This window comes from Danio rerio, chromosome 6 (genome assembly GCF_052040795.2).
Source record: "Danio rerio strain M-AB ecotype USA chromosome 6, GRCz13ab, whole genome shotgun sequence".
Lineage (NCBI taxonomy): Eukaryota > Metazoa > Chordata > Actinopteri > Cypriniformes > Danionidae > Danio > Danio rerio.
This window is the reverse complement of record NC_141026.1, coordinates 37,685,734-37,712,126: the sequence shown is the minus strand read 5'-3', so window position 1 is coordinate 37,712,126 and position 26,393 is coordinate 37,685,734. Positions and strand designations below refer to the sequence as shown.

Sequence of the window (26,393 nt, the reverse complement as noted above, 5' to 3'; positions counted from 1 at the left end):
TGGCGTTCTTTGGGTCCGGTCCTCCAGAGCGGTGCGTATAAAGTTGCAAACTTCACAGAAAGAGCAACACAGTTGTGCAGCACGTCCTTATCAGGACGGCGCTCCGACTGTGCGTTTCTGGATGCGGTGGTTTCCTGTCCTCGGATGATGGGCGCGGGCACTGCGTTACATGTCTGGGGGTCCAGCATGTTAATGCGCTGCTCGCGGGCAGTTCATGTCGTCATTGCGATGCCATGACTGTTGCGCAAGATCGCGGTAAGCCTTTGCAAAGGGCGAACCACCCCAGTTGTCCCCTGCTCTGCAGCGGGCACTCGGGCAGATCTGAGGGTTTCAGCGAGAGATAATCCGTCGCCCACGGGCCCGCGGACCTCCCGCTCCTCTAAGCGCTCCATCCAAGCTTCGGGCGGGGGAAGCGATCCGTCTAACAGATGGTAGCCCTTACGCCCGATGATACCGGAGACCAGATGTCCACCGCGGCATCGGAGGGTGGGCTTTCATTGTCCGATGATGATCCAGACCCGCTCGCCCCCTTCGGGCTGGTGAGCGCTGTCACTACGGATCCTGAAACGGACATGTTAGCCGTGCTTTCCCGGGCTGCTTCGGCCGTGGGTTGGAGATGGTTTATCCCCCAGCTCCGCGGCCGGACCGACTAGAGGGGCGTTCCCTTCTTCCCGGAGGTGCACAGTAGGCTCACGCGGTCTTGTAAAGCACTTTTTTCTGCTCGTGCTGCGTGTTCCTCCACCCTAACCACTCTTGACGGTGAAACAGCCAGGGGGTATGTGGCGATTCCTCAGGTTGAGTGCGCGATGGCGGTAAATCCGCGCGGCGCCTCTTCTTGGCGGGGTCCGCCTCGTCTCCCATCCAAAGCCTGTAAGTTATCTACCTCCCTCGGAGCTAGAGCTTACATAGCTGCGGGCCAGGCTGCTTCCGCCTTGCATGCGATAGCCACCTACCAGCGCTACCAATCGCAGGCGCTGGCCGAGCTGCACGAGGGTGGGTCCAGCCCAGGCTTACGAGCTTCGCACCGCCGCCGACTTAGCTCTTCGGACTACTGAGTCCGCTGCGTGTGCGTTGGGGAGGACGATGTCCACATTAGTGGTCCAGGAGCGCCACCCCTGGCTGATATGCGCAAAGTCGACAAAGTCCGCTTTCTTGACTTCCCCATATCCCCAGCCAGGTTCGGCGACACTGTCTGTGAATTCACCCAGGAATTCAAGGCGGTGAGAGAGCAGTTGGTGGGTGATGTCTTATCGGCGGTCCGTAGCCCGCTCCGCCCGCCGTGCCATTCATACCTGCTCCGCGCCGAAGGCGCCCGCCTACGAGAGCTGCTCCGCCCCCGCACACGCCTCCGGCGAAGCGAGCGCGTCGGGCACCTCGGAAGCAGGCAGCCCCCCTGCCCAGAACGCCGCTAAGTCCGGCAACGGACCGCGAAGCGCCCCTGGGACAGGCCATCTGGAGAAGAGGGAACTTGCTCTTTCCCCGCTGGAGGGCGGGGCCCCATTTCCAACGGCACTTTTTACTGCCATGAAAACATTATGAAAGGGCACTTTTCACTTCCCCAGATGTGACAGCCCGAAATCTGCCAGTCTGGGACGCTATGCTTTCTAGCTTGCAGATTCGGTGCGTTTCGCCAGTGGCTCACGAGCGCTGGGAGGACGGTCTCCTTTCTCCCACCCCTCGAGCCTCCCCTCCGGAGCTCGGGTTTGGAGTGAGAGCAAATATCTCACCTCCAGCTTTTCCGTGGGACCCGCGAGCTTCCCGGATCAGCACACCCACTCCGCGCTGCCCCACTGCTGGTACATCAGCGATTGTAGCGATGAGTCCATTAGCGAGAGCTCTGCCTGCCTGGTTAGCGCGGGCCAGCTCTTCGCGGTGGCTCATACGCACAATCAGACTCGGCTATGCGATTCAGTTCGCGAAATGGCCCCCCAAGTCACGGGTGTGTATTCACCAGAGTCAGCCCCCTGTCCGCCCCTGTCTTGCGAGAGGAGATTGCTGTCCTCCTGGCGAAGGATGCAATCGAGCCGCTCCCTCCAGCCGAGATGGAGAGCGGGTTTTACAGCCCACGCTTCATCGTGCCCAAAAAGAGCGGTGGGTCATGGCCAATCCTAGATCTGCGCGTTTTGAACCGCTGCCTGCACAAGCGGCCGTTCAGAATGCTCACGCAGAAGCGCATCCTCCGGTGCGTTCGTCCTCTGGGTTGGTCTGCAGCATTAGACCTGATGGACGCGTATTTCCATGTCTCCACTCTTCCTCGCCACCGACAGTTTCTGCGGTTTGCGTATGAAGGTCGAGCTTGGCAATACAAAGCCCTCCCCTTCGGGCTCTTTCTGTCTCTGCGGGTCCTCACCAAGCCCGCGGAGGGTGCCTCAGCGCCCCTTCGGCTCGCGGGCATCTGCATACTCAATTTCTTTACGACTGGCTGATTTTTGCCCTCTCTCGGAGCAGTTGATTATGCACAGAGACAAAGTGCTCTGGCACTTCCACCTGTGGGGGTTTCAGGTCAACCGAGAAAAGAGCAAACTCGCCCCCGTGCAGAGGATCTCTTCTTTCGGGCTGGAGCTGGACTCGGTCACCATGGCAGCGCGCCTCTCCGGAGAGCGCGCTCAGCTGATGCTGTACTGTCTGAGAGAGCTCGACAGTAAAATAGTAGTCCCACTGAAACTATTTCAGAGGCTCCTGGGGCATATGGCATCCGCAGCCGCTTCATGCCGCTCGGATTATTCTATATGAGACCACTTCAGCACTGGCTTCACGATCGAGTCCCCAGACGCGCATGGCACGCGCGCGCACACCGAGTCTCTGTTACTGCGCTGTGTCGCCGCGCCCTCAGCCCTTGGAGCGACCCCTCGTTCCTACAGGCCTGGGTGTCTCTAGAACAGGCGTCCAGTCTTGTTGTCGTTTCAGCAGACACTTCCAACACGGGCTGGGGGGCTGTGCGTTGCGGGCATGCGGCTGCGGACCTGTGGAAAGGTACCCAGTTGCATTGGCATATCGCCTGGAGCTGTTGGCAGTGTTCCTCGCTCTCCACCGTTTTTTCCGGTGCTGGAGCGGCAACACGTGCTGGTCAGGACGGACAGTACGGCGGCGGTGGCGTATATCAGCCATATAGGGGGTATGCGCTCTCGCCGCATGTCTCAGCTCGCCCGCCGTCTGCTCCTCTGGAGTCATCCGCGGCTGAAATCGCTGCACGCCATTCATATTCAGGCAAGCTCAACCGTGCAGCCGTTGCGCTCTCACGGCAGCCTTGTGTCCTGGAGAATGGAGACTCCACCCCGAGTCTGTTCAGCTGATATGGGCGCGATTCGGGGAAGCCCAGATCGATCTGTTGCTTCCCCCGAGATCGCTCATTGCCAGTTGTTCTTTCCCTGACCGAGTGCTCTCGGCACGGATGCACTGGCTTACAGCTGGCCTCGGGGCACGCGCAAATACGCGTTTCCCCCAGTGAGCCTGCTCGCGCAGTTACTGTGCAAGGTCAGGGAGGACGAGGAACAGGTTGCTGGTTGCGCCCCTCTGGCTCAACCGGACCTGGATGTCAGAGCTCTCCCTCGCGATAGCCCTCCCCTGGCAGTCCCTTCGAGAGAGCACCTACTCTCTCAGGGACAGGGCACCACCTGGCACCCTCGCCGATCTTTGAAGAGATTTTTAGACGCGAGGAAGACTTGGGTAACCTCTGATTGCGGTGGCTAATACCGTCACTCGGGCTAGAGCCCCCTCCCCGAGCGCGCCTATGCCCTGACGTGGAGTCTATTCACTGAATGGTGTGTCTCTCGCTGAGAAGACCCCCGTAATTTGCCAGATCAGCGTTGTGCTTTCTTTACGCCGAGAGAAGTTGGAGAGCAGGCTGTCGCCCTCCACACTCAAGGTTACGTGGCTGCCATCTCCGCTCTTATAACGCGGTGGCTGGCAGCACCGTGGGAACGCATAACCTCATCATCCGGTTCCTCAGGGGCGTTAAGCGAATTAATCCACCCCGCCCCCTCTCATGCCCTCTTAGGATCTCGCCCTCGCTACACAAGCCGCGTCAGATCCCTTCGATCCTCGACTCAGTATTTTTTTGTCCCTGAAGACAGCTCTGCTGGTCGCGTTGATATCGATTAGAGGGTCGGGGACCCGGAGGCATTTTTCGGTCAGTGACTCGTGCCTGTAATTGGGCTGGCTTCTCTCACGTCCTGAGACCCCGCCCGCGATATGTGCCCAAGGTTCCTACCACTCCGTTTTAATACGAGGTAGTGAGCCTGCAATCGCTGCCCTCGGAGGAGGCAGACCCAGCCCTTCTTATTGTCCAGTTCGCGTTTTGCGTATTATCCGGACCGCACTCAGAGTTTAGATCATCTGAGCAGCTCTTCGTCTGTTATAGCGGTCGGCAGCAGGGAAGTGCCGTACCGAAATAAGTTCCCACTAGATTGAGGATGCCTTCTTTCACTATCAGAGCCGAGATGAGCCGCGTCCCTCGAGAGCGCGTGCGCACTCCACTCGGAGCTTCGCATCCTCTCGAGCGCGCGCACGCGGCGCCCCTCTAACAGACATCTGTAGAGCTGCGGGCTGGGTAACACCCAACACATTTGCAAGGTTTTACAATCTGCGAGTGGAGCCGGTTTCCTCAAGGGTATTAGGTAACCCTTGGTGATTGAGAAAACAATTCGGTAGGGTGTTGAAACACGCTTGCTGCGCCATTTTCCCTAACACGGAGATACGTGCGCCTTTTTATCTGTCAGTAAAGTTCCCCGTCAGGTGAGCCCTGCAGATTCCTCCGTGGCCCCCAGCACTGACTCAGCGGAGGAGTCACTTGCTGGCCCACTACGTTGTAGGTCTGCCCGCTGGTCAGCCCGCGTTTTGGGTAAAGGTGCCTGCTATGAGTGATCCCCACTAGGCGATCCCATATGCTTATTCCGCCACGGTTAAGTCCCCCCCCTGGGCGGACCCGTGTCTTCCCTCCCCGCTAACCACTCTTTTGCTATGCGTACTCCCCCTTTTTAGGGCTAGTCCATATGTAATTCTGCCATCTATCCCCCCTTGGGTAACGGATGGCCTCCGCAGCATCCTCCCTATCGGGATTGCACGCTTCCCAACATACTGTCGTATTTTCCTAGAATTATCTAGATGCTCACGACTTCCCAAAAAATATATATAAATCCGTAAAACTTCTGTTGAAGTAGGATAAATTAGGGCCAGGGACACGTTGGAGGACCGCGCCCCCCATGATGTGGGTGCGTCACGCTTGCTTGACTATCTCCTCATCGGGGGTGTTGGTAAGGTGCAGTCATTATGGCGCTTTCAATGGGCTCCCAATGCGTGGATTTTACAATCAAATCCACTTATAGTGCTGAAGTTCCCCCCGAAGGGGAACGTTCGAGGTTACTAAAGTAACCCTTCGTTCCCCGAGGAGGGGAACGGAAGCATTATACTCCGTCGCCATAATGACTGTCCCTTAGCTGTTGAAAGTCTCTTCAGCTTAAAAAGGATAGCGTCTGCTGGCGCGCGGCTGCCAATTCATTCTTAATTGGCCCGTTCAATACTCTTTCAGACGAGTAGCTTCTGAACCGAACCTCCCAATGCGTGGATTTTACAATCAAATCCACTTATAGTGCTTCCGTTCCCCTCCTCGGGGAACGAAGGGTTACTTTAGTAACCTCGAACGTTACACATTTAGACACGTTAGCATACCCACATGCAGGTGGTGATGAGGAAATTACATAATGAGCCAATGCTCATCATAATCAACTTTTCGCACAAGCAGAAAAGAGTATCAGCATATAGAAGGTGCTCATAAACATTGTTTATCAACATTAGATGTATCATAAATCTATAATGTACATAATAATATACATACAATATTATCATCGTGTTTCTTCTAGCCACATTTTCCGACAGGACAGTCCAAACAGCTGTTTGACACTATATTCTTGGCACCTACAGACATATCTATGCATGCGCACACATACTGAGAACTGCTGGAGACTCAACACACCCGCCTTCATCATTACCAAACACGTTTGTTTCTTTTCATGGTTCAAGTGACCAAATTCTACACAAGGACTAAAAAACACTTTATATTGTCATGTAGCGCCAGTATTTTTGGTATGTTCACGAGAAAGAAAGAGAGTGCAACATCCACCCCGTAACCAATATAACTGTTGCATAAATCACATGCACAAATCAAGCCATGGACATTAAATTAAGATGCCTACTGGTTTAAAAAGGCCTAGATAAAAAGAATATGGCCAAATGAGAGCGTTTCTGTCATAAACTTTAGGAAAACAATTAGTCAAAAGGAAAATTTAAAAAATGAAACCATGCGAACAGAATAAACACAGGAATGGAGAAAAGAGTGCTCTTTTATTGTCAGCTGTTAGTCTGAGCGCTCTCTATTTTTTTCTGGCCATTGCGCCTTTTGCCGTGTTGTGTAAATGCAGACAATCAGATACGAGTCACCTTTAAAATATGATAATAAAATATGATAATATTTTATATTAAAACAATATTAAAATATGATAATACTGTCACAAAATCCGAATTGACCAGATCTGCAATGTAAATACTCGGAAATTCTATAGTGGAAAAGCCAATCAGTAGAGTTTCTTATTTTCCTTTTATATATTAACAAATATTTTGCAGTGTTTGCATGTTCATTGCATAGAATTGAATATAAACTAATAAAAAAAATATTGCATACATAAAATTATGAAAAAATTATGGAAATTGCATCCATAAAAAAATGGAAGTAAGTTCAATACAGGTAAATAAAAAAAACACTTAAATTGTTTTGCATTTTGTGATTTAATTTTATTTTTTTATAATAAAAATCTATTTTCCATTCATATATTAGCAAAATATTTGAAGACTATTCCATTCATTTGTTTCATCATTAAGGATTTCTTTAAAATAGTGTAAAAATCTCGTCTTGTTCTCGTGAACCCAGTCTCGTGTCTGGTCTCGTCTATAAGTAGGCGTCTCGTCACACCCCTACCCAATATTATACTATCATTTTTGGATTTCGGTTTATATATATATATATATATACATACATACAAATATAGGTTTAAAGGAACATTACATGCAAACATTTTAAATGTCAGACAGATGGGCCTTCAAAAATTGATCAGAGAAAGAAGTTGGCCCCCTGCTTTAGGACAAAAATCGCCAAAAAAGAAAACAAAAACCACCGCATTACAAAATAAATCTTTTTACATATTTGTCATGTTAACGTGGCAAATATCGGAGGGATTCTTGCAGCTAGTTTTGAATCTTGCGAGGCTTCCTTCACAACAACTAAACCCATTTCAGCCACAGCATCAGTAAACACTGGCTTTTCTAAGCACCAAACAGAAGGAAGGCAGAAGGAGGTGGAAAAACTGTGTAGTCATCATGAAATGGCATTGTATGCTTTTCAGCAGCAGCAAATAGAGAAGCACATCAGTAATTGTCAGATATTTATAAGGGCTGCACCGCCACAAGCAGTGATGTAAAATGCATGAACGCTGGACTCGCCAGAATGCGAATTGTTACAAGAAACCGGCGAACGACTATAAGCCAGACCTGAGAGAGGAAGTAAAGTCATTTGTGGCATTTAGTCAGCTAATCTAAAATCCTACATTGCACTGACAGAAAGTATAACAGAGGGGCAAAAGAGTCAATGCTGCGGCAAGGTCACAAAAGCACAAGTTTTGAATTAAAACCACTCAAAGAGAGAAATATGATTAATAAATGAATTCCCATTCAAAATTTATCCGCGCTGAGCTTAGTTTTGACCTTATGCGATTCACAGAAAGGTCTGTTTTTAATTACAATAATAAATGTAGCAATCCAAAGCCAATTGAATGTCTCAGAGGATTCTTGTGGTCTCTTTGATTGTTTCTCCCCTGTCAGCACTTTCAATTATTGTTTAGAATGATAATTTAATGCTGTGCAGCTGTAGTGCCCGGAGCTGTAAATACATTTATCTTTCCGTGAACTGGATATCACTTTTTTGATGTTGTTTGTTTCTGTATTACAGATTTTTCTGTATTAAAGCCCACCAAAAATACCTATTTCCTGCAGATATCATATACTGTATGAGATCGGGAACTTGAATTAAGCTTTGCAAGTTTAATACCGCTATTGAACTGAACTGAATAAACATTAAATTGCATAACATTATTGCATGTTGTAGAACTGCTGATCAAGTTAATTCTCACTGTTATTAATCTGAACTAGTTTGAGTTTAGGCTGGACGGTAAGAAGGTATCCATTGTTACTGCAGAATAAATTGTAAACTGTAATAGATTTTTATATACTCTGTACTGCACAACATGCAAACAAGTGGGCATGGCTAACCCATGTGTCGTCTGCATTAGCATGGAATCACTTACTGGAGTACTTCTTTTAATATCAAGTCAGCAATCTAAGGTGCTTCAAACTGCGATTTAGATCAAATGTTTTGGATTACCATTTTAAAACGGTGAATGAGTACAGACTATATCTGTGTACAATATCGCTCAGTAGGTTAAACAGTTACTTGTGTTGCTCTACAGCATCTGATAATTATATCTGCTTCCCCAGGTCCAAACGCCCAACTTCTAGTTATGTAAGTCAGTTATGCCAGAATTATTTTAAAAAGTCATTTCTAAAATCTAATTTATTTATTACAATTTATTATAACCTATTTAAATAACTACATTTAGTACTATACTGTGAAAGAAAATTGCTCTGTAGGTTTTTTTTTTTTTTTTTTTACAGTTTTTAACACAAAGAATGACCACTCTGTCAGATGAAGAAGAGCCAGAGTCAGAGATTTAAATAAATAAACAAAAGTTTACTGAAGATAGTTTGCATACATATAGATGTCCCAACCTGATTGGCTAAAACACAGATAGACTAGGAAAATTTCCATGTGGGTGTGTGCATACAATTCTGGACAATATCTTAAGCATGTAAACATCAGACACCCACTAGACTGTTCAGAGCTAACTCCAGACCTGTGAAACGGAACCACAATCAAAATAGAACACACACACTTAAAGTACAATCTGTTTCTCACCCAAGGCTGAGTGTACTCTCAGCTGTCTTTATCAAAACTGAATAAAAATTGGTATAATCTACATTCAGCCAGATATATCCTTACTACACAACGTCTATCTTAAAAAAAGTAGAATCACTTTAAACGAATTGACCGTAAAAATAGCAAAATCACTTTAGACATTTTAGATAGTATTATCTCCTAAAAATAACAATAGAAACAGTTGTTTCCATTCCTCAGCTACACTCAAGGTCTTTGTGACCTCTGACCTAGTTTGGTGGCTCCTGAAAATAGTTACAAAGAGACAGGTAAATGCACTGAACATTCTTGTATTAAGCAATGTGTTAACTTCTCTCATTATTTAATAATCATCTTTAATAAAATAATGAGAAACAGGACGATGAGAAAAGGATAAAAATCCTTCAGCTCAAACCATGAAAAACATTTTTGCTCATACCGCCCACCCATGTTTAGAGCTGTTTTACTGTCCAGTTGAGTTTCCATATGGCTATAATGCATAAGGCACTAATCATTATGAATAAAAAAATCTAAGTTAATGTAAATTTAAAATTCACAATGTTTATTTTGTTAGCGCACATTGTTATTTTTAGGTGAATTCTGCAATAAAAAGAAGTGTCCATCAATCCACTGGAAAAAAAAGTGTGTTTTGGTATTCAATGGTTTCAATCAAAATCTGACCACTTGCTTTTGCATTTGAAGTAGATGTCCTTCTCTGATCACATCAGTCTGACAACTTTAGCCACAACATTTTAACTATGCCCATTGTACCATTAGTTTGCTAGGAGGGAATGATGCACAAAAATAAGCTCCGCCTCCTATACTTAATATTCCACTCCAATTTGAAATGCATCAATATCATGAAATAAAAGTCTCGCCAATTTCTGCTTCATGTGACCTTTAAGTGTTGTTAAAATTAGACATTTGCACTCAAGCGGTTTTGCAAATTGTGACTTGCAATGGAGTCATTTTCACAGTAAGGCATCTGTACTTTCGCTCAAGTATGGTTTTCAGGTGCAAAACTCAAATCAACTTGTTTCAACTTTTTTTCTTGAAAATGAGTTCATTTCACTGAATCTCTTAGAATGTATGGCATTGAGAATTAAGGCTATTCTAAGACAAAAGGGGTGCAAACTGTACTAGCAATTTGTACATAAATAGTAGCAGGTAAGTGTGTTACATTTTATGTTGTTTTGCACTATATTTGATTGCAGGAACATTTGCAGCACTGCATTTTTGAGTCATTTCCGCTTCTCTACAAGCTGTAAGAACCTAAATGAATATGAAATGGTGGCTATCTATTCCCACATCGCTCCAAGTAGGACATCATCACTGTAGTGACCTTGATAGATTAGGCCTCAGCAATTTGCTGCATACTAATAATCCAAAATGAACCTTAATGCACAACTTTTAATAGAGATTTTTTTTTTAATTGCCAGAAAAATTGTCATGCAAAATCTATTTTATGATTAATTTGATGATTAATAAACTTCTAATATCAGGGGGCTGTGGCCGGTCCTGATGATTGCTTTTGGTAAATACTGTAGGAATTAGATGCTGTCCGAGACTAACAGATGTAAAGCATTTAGTTTACAAGGTAGAAGAACCTTGAAAAACAAAATAAGTTAAAATCCAGTCCTATTAGCACCTGCTGATGGTGATAAAATAATAATTTTTCACAATTTAACTTCATCTCTGAAAAACAACACGATGGATAAGTGTTAAGAATAATGTTAATGTTTCAAAGTGGAAATAAACAACCAGGACTGTTTATAAGTTTACAGAGCTTTAAGATTTTTACATTCAGATATAGGTGTCAAATTGATCACATAAGCGGTGCACCAAAGAAAGCAATGAACTTAAGAACAAGAGGGATGTTTCATCGATTTACTAATATCTGTAATGGGGCAAATTTAACGCACAAGGACATTTTTTTTTCAGTAATAAGCCAGCTCAGGAGCTTCCAGTGATGCCATCAGTCATGTCATTATAAAAATCATTGTTTTTTTTAATCATAGATCTTCACTGCCTGATAGATAATTAAAAAGTAATAAAAAGTAGGGTGTCACACTGGACAAGAATAACTGCATTAAATTCTGTTGTTCTAAGCCCTATCTTTAAATATATGCAAATGTATTTTATCACAGTATTTTTTTTTATGTAGTTTCAGCACTTGCTTGCTGCTCCTGCATTTAAATGGCATTTCAACTCATGTTATGCTTTAACAACCAAAATGAATACTTGGGTCTATTTAACTTATTATATGTTTTAATAAAATCTGAAAAAAAAAAAATCTCCTGAAAAATCTCCTGAAACTGCTTGCATTTAAATGGCCTTTTATCTCAATTTATGCTTTAACAACCAAATGAATGCTTGTAAGTCTATTTTACTTATATATTTTGATGTATTAATTTACATTATCTATGCCATAAAAGAAACAACATAAATGTGGAAATAGTCACATCAACTTTTTTTGGAAGTTTTTTGGTGGCTGAAAAACACTTGTTGTGTATATAGCCCATTGCACCATGATATCAAGGAAGGGTTGACACTGTATAGCTGAAGGCAAAATGCATTGTCCCACCTGTGATCTTGATTTTGTATTTTCAAATATATCCCAAGTATTTTTTTTAAAAAGCAAGATGTATTTTATTATAAAACCTATAATATTTTTCCTCTTCTGAAAAAAAAAAAAACATTTAGTTTCAGTGGAAAAGCAGTTTTTAAATGTTTAAATGTCAATATGATTAGCCCTTTATATACAGTATATTATTTTTGCTCTTTTGAAACATCATTACTGATATTTTTTTGAAGCCTTTTCCTTGCCTGACCTACCTAGTTAAGTCTTTTAAAATCACAATTTAAGCTCAGCACTAATATGTTGCAAAGAAACTAAGAAAATATTATGTCCTTTCATCATGGCAAAGACAAAAGAAATTGGTTATTAGAAAATGGCTATTAATTCAAATTTGGTTCTTCTCTTTATTTAACAGCACTAGTTTTGAAATAATTTCACAGGAAGACTAATAGTTTTGCCTTTAACTGTATGAATTTTATTATATAATTAATGTGGACATGTCTTAAATGCATTAAAGGAGTAATGGGATATAACTGTAGTTGGTATTAAGCTAAAAAAAATTGCAAGGTCTCTTTCATAGAATTATCATAAATGCTATGTGCTATCTACTGTATGTATGACCATGACAATCATCATGTTTTTAATAAAATTATAAAATCAGAACACTTAAAATGTGTAAATGTTACCATTTTACTAAACTTCAATTTAACCTGCACCAATTTTTCCAATTCCAGAAACAATATATATATATATATATATATATATATAGAACAGAGTGCAGTATCTAAGAAAGTAATTCTCTATTAAAATACTGTCAGAGAAAAAGGCTGCCAAATTATTTTCATTTAACTAAAAATATTTATAAATATTTACCATCATATTGCTTATATGGTTTGTAAAATTTTACTTAGAAGCAAGAATCTGCCATTAGTTATTAATATAAATAGATTGATATGAAAAAAATAAACATATCATGATACTTTTTAGAGAATGACCTCCCCCAAGTATTAATGGATAAATAACAAATGACACCTCAATGACCTGCAATAAAGACCCAATGAAATATCCCAACCAATAAAACTACCAAGCACTTTTGATGTCTCCAAGGCACTGTAGTTTCTCATTTTATTATTAGCCATCATTTTCAAGCAAGCAAAGCAAAATGAAAAGGCCACGATGTCTTGAATATTGAACAACTTGTCGATAGCAATAATCCTTGCAAGGTTTACTCCTGGTTGTTGGTACGACATTCGTCAGCGATTGCCCCGTCCTACTTTGTTATTGACGACAATGAAGTCAAGGTTCCAGAGGGAGTCGTATCCTTCATGTCCTCTGTGCAACAGACTGGCGGTCGACAAATACCCTGAATAAACCAAAGCTTGAGAAATCCAGGTGCTGTCGATAAGTGCCACTTATGGCAAATGTTAAGTGACCCAGCGGTACATCAAACAAAATGTCAAAGCAGCTTTGTGGGAATCCCTGACTGCTGTTGCTTATATTTGTTATTTGCACACATCCCTGGCTTTGCTTGAGGTTGAGGACACTCTAAGCCCCCCTTCATCCTTAAAGATTTTGTCAATATAATAAGAAAGATGCGAGTTGTTCTGGGGCAGGACAGCCGGCGGAGTAACTTAAGAGCAAACTGTTTTCACTCTTCTAATTTTAAGCACAGATCAGCGGAGCGTTTCTGCCACTGATGTGAAATTAGTCAGCAGATGGCACCCGCTGCCTTTGAAGATACATTGGAGTCTAAACAAACGTCTGCAAATGAATCATTTGTTAAGCTATTTTCTAGCATATTGGAAGTTGATCGACATGTTTCAGCACTCAAATGAAAAAAACACCAATGTGTCAACAGTGCCCCCTTGTGAACGTGACGTGGAATTACTGTGTAAAATATAAAGGAATGTTTTAGGAAGAATTAGACCAGCATACAGAGGGTTAAAGAAGGTTTTGATTGAATTACAATAAATTAAAATGAAATGAATAGGTGTATATTGAATAATACATCATTGTTTTAAAAAATGTATGTACAGTTGAATCTAACTTCAATTAAATCCCCTAAATTATTAGCCCGCTGTTTATATTTTTTTCCAATTTCTGTTCAACAGAGAGATTTATTCAACACATTTCTAAACATAATAGTTTTAATAACTGATTTATTTTGTCTTTGCCATGATGACAGTAAATAACATTTGACTAGATATTTTTCAAGACACTAAAGTGACATTTAAAGGCTTAACTAGGTAAATTAGGTTAACTAGGCACGATAGGGTAATTAGGCAAGTTGTTGTAAAATGTGGGTTTGTTCTGTTGACTATCAAAAAATATATAGCTGAAGGGGGCTAATAAAATTCATCTTAAAATGTTTTTTAATTCTTTTTGCTTTTATTCTAGCCGAAATAATACAAATAAGACTCTCCAGAAGAAAAATATTATCAGACATACTATGAAAATTGTCTTGCTCTGTTAAACATCATTTGGGAAACATTTAAACAATATACAAATATATTAAAAGGGGTTTAATAAGTCTGATTTCAACAGTATATGTGTGTGTAAATTGCCTGGTGATTTTTTTTTTAAATGTTTCAGTCTAGTTACAGATATTAATAAGATAGTGGGTTCCAAAACAGTGACAAAATCTGAGTTAATAATATATAAAACTGATATAAACAAAGCTTGCAGTTTGTCACCTCAATTGATCAACTTTTTTTTTTTCACGTCACCTTATACTTTGTTTCTCATCAAATTTTGACCAATCAAATGCTCTCCAGTATGTCCCACCTCATTCAATTAAGGCACTTCTCCTTTGCTCTTTATTTGATGCAATTTGCAATTGAGCTCAACCATCCTCGCTGGCAGAGCTGTTTTGTTTCCCACTTCACAAGACTTTATTTGCAAGTGCATTTGTAATTGCACTGTCAGTATGTTTTTTTTTAAATGTATTTAAATGCTTTAAATAGCAGATTTAATAATATAGATTTCAGTAAAATACACATGTTGGTACTGGTTTAAGAGGACTCTCCAAAGGTGAAATGTATGTTATACTGTAAAATAAAGCTTATGTCCTGGCTCCAACCCCAACCCCTAAACCCAACCCTCATCAGAAACCGGTGGCAAATCTTGAATGTCATAAGACATTCAACATTTTTTTTAAGCATTTTGAATTACAAGGATACAAGACAGGTCCTCCTTAACCACCACAATAATGTAATACATTGGATATACCCATGTCATTATACAAATTGCTGTACCTGTAAATCACTTAAACCAGTGTACACATTTATATTGAAGACAAAATCATTAGCCCCTATTTGGAATATTTTTCAAATATTTCCCAAGTAAGCAAAGCAAAGAAATTAATCACAGTATTTATTATTTTTTAGTCTTCTAGAGTAAGTCTTACGTCTTTTAGTTTGGCTGGAATAAAAACAGTGGGAAGCACTGTCGTCTCACAGCAAGAAGTGCTCTGGTTCGAGCCTAAGCTGGGTCAGTTAGCATTTCTGTGTGGAGTTTGCATGTTCTCCCCGTGTTCGCGTGGGTTTCTTTGAGGTGCTCCGGTTTCCCCTATATGTCCAAAGACATTTGGTACAGGTGAATTGGGTAAGCTAAACTGTCCATAGTGTATGTGTGTGAATGAGTGTATGGATGTTTCCCAGTGGTGGGTTACAGCTGGAAGGGCATCTGGTGCATAAAACATAAGCTGGATAAATTGGCGGTTCATTCTGTTCTGGCGACCCCAGATTAATAATGGGACTAAGTCAAAAAGAAAATGAATGAATGAATAATATGGACAACATTAGTAGATATTATTATTATTATTGTTGTTGTTGTTGTTATGTTGTTATTTTTTCTTCCAATTGGCTACAAAACAAGCCACTGTTATCAATAACTTGCCTATTTAATCTAACTTGCCAAGGTAACCTAACTAAACCTGCTAAGATTTAAAATTTAACTGTATACTAGTATCCTGCAAATAAGTATACAAATATTATGTACTGTCATCCTGGAAAAGATGTTTAGTTATTAAAACTATTATGTTTAAACATGTCTTGGGGGAAAAATTCTCCCTTAAAATTTACCTTAGTATTTGTTTCCTTAGAATTACTCACTAATAATTAAAAGATTAAAAACAATTACATATCACTTATAGCAAAAATAAATGTTACTGTTTTCAAAAGATTCCTTAGACAGGTTTCCATAAGTGCAACACATTCACAAACACACACCTGCTATATTTACTACTAGAAAAAGCTCACTCACTTAGAGCTGTTCATTTGTTTCTCAAGTCTGTCTCTAACCAGCTGACAAATGTTTTTGTTTCGCGTGTTGCTCACGTGCGAGTCTCTGGAAGTTGCAGTCAGCCTGTCTTCACGCAATCTAACACCTGCGCAAAGCCACCTGTCTACTCACAGCACTGCGCTAACAGGCTTTTGTGGTGACATATCATCAATTCAAGAAGGGCAAGGCAGACTTTCAAATGACAACAGAAGCTAACAAAAAAGCAAGCCGGAGAAGGACAATGTCCTCTCGTGAATTACAAAAGCTAGCACTCGCAGCGGGACGCCTTATTTTAGCTTTGCCAGGGTTGAAAAGTGACGCTCACCTTCTCACCTTCCTGTCACACTTTCGGAAACGTACCGCAGGACTGGCATATGTCAGAGTCTGAGCATTGCTCTTCTGAAGGAGGTGTCGTGCGGGTCAGGTGTAGTGTGGTGTGTGGGGTGACAGAGATCGCTCCACTGCTGAGAGCACCAGATGAGGTGTGTTGTCACAACGTTGCTAAACTATTGTTTACGGAGTATAAAAAGAGCAAAGGTGATAGTGCGTCATGAGGAGATACAGCTGTGATGATACTTAATTTATGATACAGATTTATGTGCCCTCCAGAAACTTGCGTTCAGTGAATGAACGTCGCCTCGCGGTTCCATCCCAAAGAGGGAAGAAATCACTTTCCCGAACTCTCGCATTCCATCTGCTTAGTTGGTGGAATGAACTCCCTAACAGCATCAGAGCGGCAGAGTCACTCACTGTCTTCAAGAAACGACAAAAACTCAACTATTTAGTCTCCACTTTCCTTCCTAATCTGCAATTGCCCCTCTGGCTCCACCACTAACTGTATCACAATATATATATATATATATATATATATATATATATATATATATATATATATATATATATATATATATATATATATAAATACATATATATATATATATAAATACAATTACTAATTTTGCTTTTTACACTTTACATATTACCTGAAACTTGCCTACAGCACTTATTCATTGTTGCTCTGATAGTTGTGTAAATTGCTTCCTTGTCCTCATTTGTAAGTCGCTTTGGATAAAAGTGTCTGCTAAATGTAAATGTAAATGATCTGATTTGGAAACTGAATTGCTTCAGGTCTGTTTTTTATTTTTTAATATTGTATAAGAGGTGAACTATTGCTTAAGTTTGGGTTGGAACTACTGTAAATCCTTGTGTTTATGCTATTTGGAAAAAAAAAAAAAAAATTGAAGGAATAGTTCAACCAAAAACTAGTTCTGTCCTCATATCCTTTTGTTCCCAGAATTTTACCCTCGTAAACTGTACTGGTTCCAAACCAGTTTTATCTTCTCCAACTGTTTTACACAAAATATGATATTTTAGCTGGAAAGCTTTAGCCTTTGACTTTCATAGTATTTGTTTTTCCTACTTTGGAAGATAATGGTTAGAATTGTTTAGCTTTCTTCAAAATATCTTATTTTGTGTTTAACGAAACCTAATAAAGGCACTTTTGAGTAAACTATCCCTCTTAAAGTCAATTGCTATTTTGGGCTTTCCACCTGGATTTTGCCAACCCAAATTCAAAAGCTTCCCAAATCCACATGCAGAGGTGTAAATGCAAACGTTTGGTATCATTTTAAAGGAAACCCTTTAAAATGTTCATTAAACACTGCTGAAAGTGATTAGAATAATTGTATTTGTTGTCTGTGTTATAATAAACCCCTCCAAAAAGAGGCTATTTTTTTGTAAACTCAAATTTGAAAGTGTACCTTTTAGGTTCTGTGTGGTCTAGGTTGCTGTAATTAATTTTGTTGGTTCCTGCACATGTCAGTAGTCACAGGGAAAAACAGAAAAATGTCTCTATCATAATCCAAGCAAAAAAGTTATTTTATCCCTACTGATGAGAGAAAAGAACCATTTATGGGATATTTGGTCAGTACAGACCTTTAAAATTTAAAGAATGCAGAAGTAACTGATGTCACGTATCAGGTACCGGATACGCAGAGTTTAGGTTAAATCTAAATAACTAAATTTTTTTTTTTTTTTTTTGCTGTTCCTACAAAAAAAAAAAAAAAAAAAAAAAGCAAACTAACAGTTTGTAACGTGGAGACTGACACGGAGGGATCCATTATGCAGTATTTATTTATCACAATCTCACTCAAACACAATATGCACCTGAGTGCACACACACATCCACAGTAGTAGTAATGGTTTCAGGAATGACGGTGAACAGACACAGAGTGGGTTACCAGGCATTGGTGGAATGTAAGGGGCGTGATTCTGAGTCCGTGTAACAGGCTTGGATCGAGGGCAGGCAGCGAGAATCAGAGTCCGTATATCAGGCGTGGGTCGTGGGCAGGCAGCGAGAATCAGAGTCCGTAAATCAAGCGTGGGTCGTGGGCAGGCAGAAGGCGAAGCAGAGTCAGGAACAGGCTGGATTCATACACAAGAGATCAGGCTGGATATAACATTCAGTAATGCTGGCCGGGGCTGAACAAGACTTCGCACTGACTGAGTGTTTGAGTGCGGCTTATAAGAGGTACGTGGGTCGTTAACATGATTCAGATCAGGTGTATGCGCAATCAGTGTAAATGGATGATGTAATGCTAAAAGTCCGGAGATGGTGGCCTCTGCTGGCCAGCGAGGGGAATGACCGGGACCGAGTCGGTGATACAGTTATACTTGCCAGATATGAAAACAAGAGAGAAGTCACACAAATACTGACTTAGACTAAATAATTTACTAATAATAACAACAACAACAAGTTAATACCACATTTTACTGACTTACGTTTATCAGTAATGTTTATTGCTAACACTTCATTTAGACATGGATTTATTTATTTTTTATTTATTTATTATTCCACATTGTCAAAAAGTTTAAAAAGCTCTGACAAATATCATCATTTTTTAACAAACCATTCTAATAATATTTTATTAAATGTAAATAGCTTAAGATTTTCCCTATTTAAAGTCAAACATCTGAGAAAGAATGAATAGTTCCTCCTTTGACCAATAGAGAACAATTATATTTTAAATATTTTAAGCTTGTATAAATTAATGATTCAGGATTTTTGTTTATTTTTTATTTTTTTCATGCACAATTGGCACTTCAAACATTTCAAAACTGATTTACTGGGTTTGAATTATTATTATTATTATTATTATTATTATTATTATTATTAGTAGTAGTAGTAGTAGTAGTAGTAGTAGTAGTATTATTATTATTATTATTATTATTATTATTAAATGTAATTTTAGTTTTGTTTGTGCTTTACTTTACATTTAATAATAATCTACTGAGTACATAGTACCACAGCTTTTTCTAACAAGCCTTATTTTTCTATGAAAAGAAATAGAAAAACTGCAAATATAAAATCTAAATCACAAAGCAAATCTGCTGAAAGAGTTTTTAATCAACTTTTAAGAGCTCATATCTATTCCACACAAAGATCCAATAAAAATATCATGGAATACTTCAGCAGAATAACACCCTGGATATTTATAGACCGAGAAAACACTCACTTTGTACCATCTAATTCACAGATTCCCACTTGTACTGTGTGATTACATGCTGGTATGATGCCCATCAGCGTCGCCCCTGGGCAACAATAATCACTTTGTCATATGGACAAGACAGGTGGATGAGCCAGGGATATCTGTGCCCCATCAGTCATAACTGTAGGAAAGAAAAAAACATGTGGCAGCATCTCAAAGTTAGCTTTGACTCTCAAACACAACTGATTTTCCTCTCTCTGGAAGAAGCAGAGAGAAATCTGGGACGCTTGCTTGCCCCGCACAGCTGTACCTGAAGTCACGATAACCCTGACACTTCTCAGCACAACACCTAACTTTCCTCTCCAGCAGCGAACACCCTTACTTTATTCTGTCATACCAAATAAACACCCCTCAAGGGATTTTTAACTTGAACTTGTGCCTGCCTTCATCAGTCTGTCACTGCAGTGGAAACAGCTTCAGCAAACAACAAATCACGCTACACTGATTTCTCACGCCTGATGCTGGCTTAATATTCTATTAATATTCTATATATATAAAATTTTAAACGTTACACTAAAATGTTGTATTTACTCATTTATAGTGGTAAAACACCAATGTTTTAAATATTTCACTTGCTGTATACACACATTTGTGAAAGTATTTCACACAGTGATCCTGGTAAATAAACTGATAATTTCCAAGAACTTTACCACTACAGGGGAGTTAGTGGGAGCTCGGCTCCCCTAACTGAGGCATGGGCTCCCTTGGGGGGGGGGTTGGTGTCAAAAATATTGACAGGTGTCATTTTGACATGCGGTTTCAGTGTTGTGTAATGTGATCATTGATTATTATGTGTAAAAGCACAATTTATTCATGCATGATGGCGATTTATACCTCACTTTAAAAAAAGATAACTACACATGCTATTCTTGTTATGAGCATCAAGGTGTGGTGGCACTGAGGAGTAAAGTCCAGTCATGTCAAAGATGCCTTCATAAGGATGTTAAAACAGTGCTTATTTTTCAAAACAAATAATGTGACGTTTTGTTTTATTTGCTTCATACAGTAGGCCAAAACAATGTTTAAACATTGTGACATTGCTGTAAACTTGTTAGACAATTAAGCTAACAGCAGGTGAACATGACAAAATTGGACACTTTTCATAATTGTGTTTCTTTCATTTTTCGAATTCAAGATTATATTTTTCCAAAGTGAAAAGTGAGATCCCGTGATATTCTATAGGGCTATGTAAAATAAAAAAGCATATGCTTAATGCCATCATATTGCAGTTTTTCTCAGTGGCTTTGGTGTATTTCTCACAACACTATTTACATTTGCACAACAGTTACTGCGTTTCTCAAAACAATTAGTCATTTGTGCACATCATAGTAGCAGTTTCTCATTCCTTCCAACAAATTGCATATGTTTTTAACACTGCTTTCATACAACTCTCTGCTGTTTTATAACATTATCATTTGCTTATGTCATGTCAGTCAAAATGAACTAAACTTGTGAATGCTGAATAGTCATTCCATATAAAACTAAAAGTTTCAAATGGCTGTGCAAATAGTATATAGAGCTTTCTTGGCATTTTCAGGAAGTGTCACCAAAATCTGACTTTTTTGCATTGAAAAGAAAATAACAGAGTAAACTGTCATAAAGAAAACATGACAAAGCCATTTGACAATCTTGTTCATAAACAATGTTGTCAGGACTTTTCATTTTGATGACACACACTTTCATTGACATGAGTTATTACTTTTGAGCAATGAGCTATCCATTTTGAGCAAGTGACACACTTTTGCAGGTTATCATCTAGGTTTTGAAAAATGCGTTAACTATTGTGCAAATGTAAATAATGTTGTGAGAAATACACCAAAGCCACTGAGAAAGCAAACCAAAACAATTTGTTACACTTATATAAATATTTGTTTCTAAACAGAATTACCCCCCCCCCCCCCAAGTAAAAAAAAAAGTGGGCTCCCCCAAAACCAATGGTATAGTTCGAACACTGTGTACCAGTATATTCAAATATGTGCGGTTTACACGGGCAAGGACATTACTGGATTTTTCCAGAAAGGACCATTCACACATCCATTCCAAAATACTGGTATAATCTGTCATTAACTAGAAATGAGCTCTAAATGGCCGTGCTTGTATTAAACATTAAGGCAGTCTGTGTTTTTTCTTAATGGTTTTCCTTTTAAAACTTTAAAATTCATGTAGCTGCTTTTGTCTTTTAGATGGACCAAGTAATGGATATTGGGAACAACATCGATAAAAAGATAGAGAGGAACACTTTCACTCACCGAGTTGTACATTTGAATTTGTGCTGCATCTTGTCCTAGACTTTTTTAAAAATAAAAGACTCCCGATATTGTAGGCTAACGTTATTTAAATGTGACTAAGAGGAGCGCTCCTTCGCGTGCAGGCGTCTCACACAGCACATGAATGCGTCTCACACAGCGCAGCTAAAACTCACAGTGGTTTATCACAAGCATTTTATTAATAATTTTTAATTGCCATTAAAAAAGAACATAGAAACATTACCTGACTAGATGTCCATGTCAGCGCGTTCTAAACATCTTTCCGGCAGTTTTCTTTCTGCATTCACACTGAGCAACATTTGGGAAAATTACTGGTAATGTTACAACATCTCTGTCCAGAAACTTACTGGAACGAATTTACTGATATTTTCAAAAAGGGCCAGTTTACACATGATCCCTTTCCGGAAAATTGCTGGTAATTTTCCAGAAAAGGCTGCATGTGTAAAAGGGGCTACTGAGTTTTCTTACTTATTTTTTTCTTTCTTTTTTTTTTCTTTTTTTTTTCATGTTTGTTGCATTTCAATGTTTTAGATCAAACTAATTTAAAATATTAGTCCAAAGTAGCACAACTAAACATGCATTGAAAATAAAGAGAAAAGAAAATCCAAACTACCCCTGTGTAAAAAAAAAAGGTGTTTAAAAGCTAAACATCATGCTGAGATCTATAGAAATTCAAAAACAAATAAAAAAAAGAAAATGATTCAAATATACCAGTCTGGATACGGCTATAAAGCCATTTCTAAATCTTTTGGACTGCATAGAGCAACAGTGAAAGCCATTATCTACAAACAGCAAAAACATGGAAGAGTGGCGAACATTTCCAGCAGTGGCTGGCCGACCAAAATTACTCCATGAGTGCAGCATCCAGGAGGTCAAAAAAGACCCCACAACAACATACAAAGAACTGCAAGCCTCAGTTAAGGTGAGTGTTCATGATTCTACCATAAAAAAGAAAGACTGGGCAAATTACCAAGACAAAATTCACTGCTAAGCAAAAAGAACAAAGACTCATCTCAGTTTTGCTAGAAAACATCTTGATGATCACCAGAACTTTGGGAAAATACTCTGTCAACTAACAAAACAAACAAATAAATAATAATATTTAAAGGTGTGTGTTCCATTATGTGTGGCGTAAAGGTAACACTGCATTTCAGAAAAAAAAAAAAACAAAACACAATTTCAACAGTAAAATGTGATACTAGTATTATGCATTTGGCCGTTTTGCTGCTTCAGGCCTAGAAAACTTGGGTCCCACTTTATATTAAGTGTCCTTAACTACTATGTACTTACATCAAAGAAAAAATAAATACAATGTACTTACTGTGTTCATAAAGTATTTGAGAACACTTTTGGTGCTCTTGAGTTGGGATAGGGGTTGGGTTAGGGACAGGTTTGGTGGTGTGGGTAGGTTTAAGGGTGGGTTAAGGTGTAGGGAATGGTCAGCGTATTTGTGTATTTACAAATGTAATTACAGAAGTTAATTACAGTTGTAATTACATACAGGTATTTAATCAAGCTTAAGTACACAATAAATACATGTATTAAAACAATAAGTACATTGTAACAAACTATTAGTTCTTGTGTAAGTACATATTGGTTAAGGCCACTTAATATAAAGTAGGACCAAATCTTGTGTGGCCTAGTCAAAGACCTGACCTGAATCCAATGGAGATGCTGTGGAATGTGGCATTTAAAAAGGTGGTTCATGCTCGAAACCCCTCCAATGTGGCTGAATTACAAAAATTCTGCAAAGATGAGGGGGCAAAAATTCATTCACAGCATTGTACAAACTCATTGCAAGTCATCAAAAACCCCTGATTGCAGTTGTTGCTGCTAAGGATGGCCCAAACAGGTTTAGGGTGCAAACACTTTCACAGAGGGCTAAGGAAGAATTCTGTTTTAAATTCTGTTTTCCCTTAATAATAAAAACCTTAATATCAAAACTGTATGATGTGTTTACTTGTGGTATATTTGACTAATATATAAATTGTTCACTTTTGTATGGCACTGTATGTATATGTATTTACATATTTATATTTAAATATTTATATTTATAATTGTATGCAGTGAGTTTAATTAATTGATTGATGTTTAGATGGAGGCAGACCGACGGTAAAAGCTTGCAAGTGATTGTAGGTAAGGAATACACTGAGACGAACTGAATAAATAAATTAAACCCAAAACAAGAGGGCCTCTAGTTTCACCAGAAAATCAGTCAAAAAATAAACTGTATGGATTACTTGTTCACAATAAGATGGATATGCACTTTAAAAATAGTGTAACACTATAATAAGGTTCCTCTTGTTCATGTAAATAAAGTTTGTTACAGTAGAACTTCATCTTTGATAATGTTAGTAAAAACAAAGCTGTTTAATGTTATTTCATGTCAGCTGAAGTCCACAAAATCACAGTGTTAAAATCATGTTTTAATAAATGCCAAGATGAACATCAATAAAGATTCATAAATGCATTAGTAGTGTTTATCATTGTCAGTAAAAGTTATCTAATGTTAACAAATGGAGCCTTATTCTAAAGTTTTAGAGAAAATAGGCTGAATTCCCATTTCATGCTGACTTTAATATTACTCTGAGCGATTTCATCTCCCTCTGCCCACATGCTCTATTATAATAAACAAAACTATGCATGAAACTGCGTCAGATATGGCTTCCTTTCAGAATGATTTTATTCATACATCATTTTCATGGTGTATAATGCACTGCAGCAGTTTATTGTACCTTACAAACACTTTCCCCAGCATAATATTGTTTTGTCTTTTACCAGCAAGAAAACCGATTCCTTGCTTGTCAAAATAAAATGCCTTCCTAGTTTTACTGAATACATTAATAAATATGCATGCGCATGCGTAAATACATAACATATATTATACACTATTTTAAACATATAGGCCAGTTGCACTACAGATAACTAAATAAAGAGCTGTATGAAGACCTAACAAAGACAAACAGTAATTTAATCACTGTGTGGTCAGAATCCCCTCAAGGCAAGTCAGTTCACTCCGCGGCCATATTCATAACGCCTACAGGCAGCTATTTCTAGAGATGCATTATGCAAGTACAGCTCTAACGTATTTTAATTAGAGAAAGCCAGAAACCTACATAACTTGATTTCAGCAAGATACACAAATTCGTAGAAAAAGTTTTGCTTCTTATACAGAAAAAGAGACAGAGTAAGCAATGAAGCTGTTAGATTTTTTTATACATTTGGCCAAAAATATTGAAATCGTTTACTCACCATCACCGTTCCAGGCCTGAATGACATTTGTGCTTCTGTGGAAATTAAATAAAATAATAATTATTATTATATATTATAGAGACATATACTGTAGAGTTTTTTGTACTGTATATACAGTGGAATTTATTATTACTGTATTTAGGCAAATTGAGAGTTAAGCTTGGGTTTTACTATCGAAATGGATCCTGCTTTTCTCTTAAATGGCACCTATGGTGAAAAATCTACTTTTCAAGCTGTCTGGACAGAAATATGTACTAGGTATAGTGCATAGGCAGTCATATTGGGTCCTTTTTTTTCAATTGAACAACATAAAAACGATGGACCAATTGGAACGGTTTTCAGACCGACCGCAACTTGACGTAGGAGTGCGGTCCCCCCACCCATCGAATTAATTGACAGCTGCTTAACATGTCCCGTTAGTCACAAGAGAAGATGAGTGCAATGCAACCGGGAATAAAAGATCTGTTCAGTTCGGATCATCAATCGTCATCAAATGTGATCAAGAGTGAGTTTCACAAGTTTAAAATGTTTTAAAACAGTGCATTTATGTAATGAATTACAGCGATTTACTTCAGAATTACTTCATCAGTACAGCCACGTGTCAGAAAACTTATGAAAGAAGACGATTCAATCCTGCTTTGTGGACGTTAAATCAGGTTTATTTTGTATATTAGCATAACAGATACCCATACAGCAGTGGAGATTAGCCTGTATCCTGTCACATATGCATACAAAAATAGTGCAAAGCTAAACGCGCTGTCTGTATATATGTGCGTATCGTGTCCGTGCTGGGTATGTGTGTCTGTGTGTGTGCACGTGAACTTTGTAACGACATAGAGGTTGTAACTTTAAAACAGCAAATGCATCAAATACTCATGGGTATTCAAGTTCTTACTGTAGTAACTCAAATACTTAAGTTCTTACTGTAGTATTTCTCACAAACGCTACATGAAATCTGCTTCCTTTATGTCTGTTTGTTGTCTGACACAGCCGAGGGAGGAGATTAAGGCATGCAGAAAGGCATGTAGAAATGGATGAGGACTAGCCTTAAAGGCGCAGAACAGCAAAACCGCCACCCAGTGCAAAACTGTATAAAACAGAAACTTATAAAAGGTATAACAAAAAATCTGATGGATGTTTTAAGCTGAAACTTTACAGACACATTCTGGAGACACAAATGGTTCATAATCAATCTGAAAAAAGGGGTAACCTAGGTCCTCTTTAAAGCTCGTAAATAAACTTTGGTGTCTGCAACATGTTTACCAATGCGTATGGTGATGTTTTATATATGAATGCTTCAACCAAATGTCTTTAGCCTTTAAACTCTGTTTATCATAGCACTCCGAGGTTTGCTACAGGCTGTCATAGACTAACTCATCATTGTGAACTGTATGTCAAAGCTGAGTGGCCTTTTTTGAATGCAAGAAGGCACACCCACTGGGTGACTCTGG

At 39.5% G+C, this 26,393-nt stretch overlaps 2 long non-coding RNA genes across 2 annotated transcripts in view; both read right to left on the bottom strand.

Moving 5' to 3' along the window:
• Positions 1–26,393, bottom strand: part of LOC141386317 (uncharacterized) — a 56,405-nt gene that overhangs the window by 28,146 nt on the left and 1,866 nt on the right. The window contains exon 2 of the long non-coding RNA XR_015493909.1: positions 24,943–24,977. This is a non-coding gene — a long non-coding RNA (uncharacterized LOC141386317). The remainder of the gene's footprint in view (positions 1–24,942; positions 24,978–26,393) is intronic.
• On the bottom strand, positions 8,774–11,842 carry LOC147836422 (uncharacterized). Its single transcript, XR_015494456.1, has 2 exons — positions 9,947–11,842; positions 8,774–9,726 (listed from the first exon to the last, which is right to left on the bottom strand). It is a non-coding gene; the product is annotated as an uncharacterized LOC147836422 (long non-coding RNA).